The following is a 5,171-nucleotide window of genomic DNA, read 5'->3' on the forward strand; positions in this document are numbered from 1 at the left end:
ATCTGGTCCTGGGCTTTTTTTTGTTTGGAGACTATTAATGATTGCTTCTATTTCTTTGGGGTTTTTAGGATTGTTTAGATCATTAACCTGATTGATATTTAATTTTGGTGCCTGCTATCTGTCTAGAAATGTGTCCATTACATCCAGGTTCTCCAGTTATGTTGAGTAAAGCCTTTTGTAGAATGATCTGCAAACAATTCAATGGCCTTTCTCTATAGAAAGGATAAACAGGCTGAGAAAGAAATTAGGGAAACAACANCCTTCNCAATAGTNACAAATAATATNAAATANCTTGGNGTGACTCTAACTAAGGAAGTGAAAGATNTGTATGANAAGAACTTCAAGTCTCTGAAGAAAGAAATTAAAGAAGATCTCAGAAGATGGAAAGATCTCCCATGCTCATGGATGGGCAGGATCAACATAGTAAAAATGCTTATCTTTCCAAAAGCAATCTACAGATTCAATGAATTCCCCATCAAAATTCCAACTCAATTCTTCAACGAATTAGAAAGGGCAATCTGCAAATTCATCTGGAATAACAGAAAACCTAGGATAGCAAAAACTCTTCTCAAGGACAAAAAAACCTCTGGTGGAATCACCATGCCAGACCTAAATCTGTACTACAGAACAATTGTGATAAAAAACTGCATGGAACTGATATAGGGACAGACAAGTAGACCAATGGAATAGAACTGAAGACCCAGAAATGAACCCACACACCTATGGTCACTTGATCTTTAACAAGGGAGCTAAAACCATCCAGTGGAAAAAAGACAGCATTTTCAACAAATGGTGCTGGCACAACAGGTGGTTATCATGTAGAAGAATGCGAATTGATCCATTCCTATCTCCTTGTACTAAGGTCAAATCTAAGTGGACTAAGGAACTCCACATAAAACCAGAGACACTGAAACTTATAGTGGAGAAAGTAGGGGAAAACCTCGAAGATATGGACACAGCGGAAAAATTCCTGAATAGAACAGCAATGGCTTGTGCTGTAAGATCGAGAATCGACAAATGGGATCTCATATATTTTCAAAGCTTTTTTAAGGCAAAAGACTGTCAATAAGACAAAGAGGTCACCAACAGATTAGGAAAGGATCTTTACCTATTCTAAATCAGATAAGGGACTAATATCTAATATATATAAAGAAATCAAGAAGGTGGACTCTAGAATATCCAATAACCTCATTAAAAGTGGGGCTCAGAGCTAAACAAAGAATTCTCACCTGGCTGAGAAGTACCTGAAAAAATGTTCAACATCCTTAATCATCAGGGAAATGCAAATCAAAACAACCCTGAGATTCCATCTCACACCAGTCAGAATGGCTAAGATCAAAAATTCAGTTGACAGCAGATGCTGGTGAGGATGTGGAGAAAGAGGCACACTACTCCATTGTTGGTGGGATTCCAAGCTTGTACAACCACTCTGGAAATCAGTCTGGCGGTTCCTCAGAAAATTGGACATAGTACTACCGGAGGATCCAGCAATACCTCTCCTGGGCATATATCCAAAAGATGTTCCAACCAGTAAGAAGGACTCATGCTCCACTATTTTCATAGCAGCCTTATTTATAATAACCAGAATCTGGAAAGAACCCAGATGCCCCTCAACAGAGGAATGGATTCAGAAAATGTGGTACATTTACACAATGGAGTACTACTCAGCCATTAAAAAGAATGAATTCATGAAATTCCTAGGCAAATGTATGGACCTGGAGGGCATCATCCTAGTGAGGTAACCCAATTACAAAAGAACTCAAATGATATGTACTCACTGGTAAGTGGATATTAGCCCAGAAACTTAGTATACCCAAGATATAAAAATCAATTTGTGAAACACATGAAACTCAAAAAGAACGAAGACCAAAGTGCTGCATATGTATCAGAAGATGGCCTAGTAGGCCATTGGTGGAAAGATAGGCCCACTGGTTGTGCAAACTTTATATGCCTCAGTACAGGGGAATGCCAGGGCCAAAATGTGAGAGTGGTTGGGTGGGAGAGTGGATGGGAGAAGGTATGGGGGACTTTTGGGATAGCTTTGGAAATGTAAATGAAATAAATACCTAATAAAAATAGAAAAAAAAGAATCTAGTAGCAAAAGAGAATACACTTAAATTCCATCCATACCAAATTAAAAAATAGTCAAATAAAGAGATACAAATAATTTTCTAAATCAAAGAGAATATAGAAGATGAATGGTTTATATTAATCATGTGAGATTTCTTTTTAAAGTGGTGAGAATATTTCAAATATATGAATCATTGAAAACTCAAATAGTGACATGTTTATATTTTGAACCATGTACTTGATCTATTGAATCTTATAGGCTTATATATTAGCATTCATGTTAAAAATACTAAATAATCTACCCTGGAAACATATGTAAACATAATATTACACATACTGTTATATGTAAAATAAAGGATGAAGAGATTTTGTTTCTTTAGTAATGGAAATGTATATACACATGTGTATATAACCACAGTTAAAGGAAAAAAAAAAAGAGCACATTACTGTGCAGGAAAGCAAGGACAGGGCTACAAAAGAGTGTTTGGAGGAAAGAGAGGGAAGGAAAAAATATGTAATTACTATATAAATCACAAAATTAGATTGTTAAAAATACATGTAAACAAAAAGAAATCATTCACAATGAGAGGGCTGGTGGTATAGCTTTTGGTAGAGAGCTTGCCTATTATACACAGAACTTTGAATTTGACTACCAGTAACTCATAAAACTGATGAGGAAACTCACTCATGTTTAATGGTAGTAACAATAGTCAAGAGAAGGTATAGGCAGAAGGATTATGATCCTATCATTCTCTGAACATAATGTTAGGTCATTCTCTGGTCGTAACTCTCAAGACATTCTCTGCTACAAAACGACTTGGGTATGAGAAAAGTTGTCTCAAAAAGTTAACAGTCATTGATAAGATTTCAAAACCTAAAAATATACCATATAAAACTCCAAGGAAACACTTCTAATAATCATTTTATTTAAGAGATCTAAAAGTGAATACTAATAGTTACTAAAAACTCTTACATCTTAAATTAAGTCCACAACTAAATGATTATAAAAATAATATTAATAGCTTTTATATAAGCTTCATTTTCTATGGAAAATTAAAATTTAGAAAAAAATGACTAGCTAAGTAAGTAGCGGAATCTTATTATCAAAACCAGAAAAAGAAAGCACAAAACAATAGAGGGTCAGTTTCATTGTAGCATGGACACTCAAAAGTCTTTTTATAAACAGGATAAAATTTATGAATATTGGATCTACAATCATTCTTTTCTCATTTATGACAATTGACTTTTTGATACAATAGCAATCAAGACAGACAATAAATTACTCCAAACACAATAGAAGATGGAGGAACTAGACAAACTCAACTTTTCCTATTTTTTTCCATATTTCTGTCTAAAATAAAGAAATTGCATACAAATTTCATCAAATTACCATCATTACATTGTAAATTATAAGGCCTAATAACTGCATAACTTTGAAAGCTATAGTGAGGTGTAGGCATAAATAAGGTTTCAGCCTCTCCTCTATCCCACCACCCAGCAGAGGTAGTAGAAGAGAAAAGTTATTAGCATACGGGGGAAGTGGACCTTCCCAGCAACAATTCTTTTGAGGGCAAGCTTAATCTTCTTTGGCAGCAGTTCAGTCTTATAGCAAACACCAAATATGATTCAGCAGATACAGACCACTCCTCTAGGCAGGCAGATATTAGGCACGAACCAAACCAGAAACTACCTTCCAGTCCTTCTAGCAAGCAGATACCAGGCAGCTGTAGTTCAATCCTGAAAACAAAAACAAAAACAAAACAAAACAAAAACAACAACAAAACACCAGGCTCACTAATTGGCCTGAGGCAAGGCAAAAGAAGCAATGAGCTACCAAAGGAACCCCAGGAGCAGTTCTTGGGTGAGTTTCTCTCAATAGCAGCATTAGCACAAGGTGAGCTCAGTAACACTATGTAAGGCAAACTAATACATGAGCATCCTTAACTAAGTATAGTGAGGCGACCAAACCAAAACAATGTTCAGTGCTCGTATTTCACTGTATGTGGGCTCATATTTATACTCCTTCATCAAGCATGCTTTCACATGTCTCTTATATCCAAACATCCTTTCACCTATGTCTGCTTCAGGAAGACAATCTTTCACATGTTTGCTTTAGCAAGAAATCCTCTGTGCTCCAGCAAAACATCATTTGACATAATTAACTTTCCAAAGTACTAGAAGTTTCCACTTCAGTGAGGCTATGTACACAGGTAGTATCCATGATTTTTTTTCCTTTGTATTAAGTTATTTTATTTATTTTTATTCCAAATGGTGCCTCCCTTCCCATTCCTCCCTCCCAGAGTTCTTCACCCAATCCCCATTTCCTTTGCCTATGAGAGGGTGCTTCTTCACCCACCCTACCCCTTCATCCACCTCAGTCCTACTTCATTCACTCCACCCCAGCATCTTCCTTCTCTGGGGCATCAAGTCTCTATGAAGTCTAGCATAGGGCGACTAAGGCCAAAAAAGGCAGTCCTATGCTGCATATATACCTGAGCCCTTGGACCAGCCCATGTATGCTCTTTGGTTGGTGGTTTAGTCTCTGGGAGCTCCCCAGGTTCCATGTTAATTGAAAATATTTTTCTTCCTATAGGATTGCCAGTCCCTTCAGCTCCTTCAATCCTTCCTCTAACTATTTCTTTTATTTTTTTTTTTTAGGTATTTTCCTCGTTTACATTTTCAATGCTATCCCAAAAGTCCCCCATACCCACCCCCCCAATACCATACCCACCCACTACCCCTTTTTGGCCCTGGGGTTCCCCTGTACTGGGGCATAAAAAGTTTGCAAGTCCAATGGGCCTTTCTTTGCAGTGATGGCCGACTGGGCCATCTTTTGATACATATGCAGCTAGAGAGAAGAGCTCCAGGGTACTGGTTAGTTCATATTGTTGTTCCACCTATAGGGTTGTAGATCCCTTTAGCTCCTTGGGTAATTCCTCTAGCTTCTCCATTGGGGGCCATGTGATCCATCCAATAGCTGACTGTGAGCATCCACTTATGTGTTTGATAGGCCCCGGCATAGTCTCACAAGAGACAGCTATATCTGGGTCCTTTCAGCAAAATCTTGCTAGTGTATGCAATGGTGTCAGCGTTTGGAAGCT

The sequence above is a fragment of the Mus caroli genome, chromosome X (assembly GCF_900094665.2).
Source record: "Mus caroli chromosome X, CAROLI_EIJ_v1.1, whole genome shotgun sequence".
Classification (NCBI taxonomy): domain Eukaryota; kingdom Metazoa; phylum Chordata; class Mammalia; order Rodentia; family Muridae; genus Mus; species Mus caroli.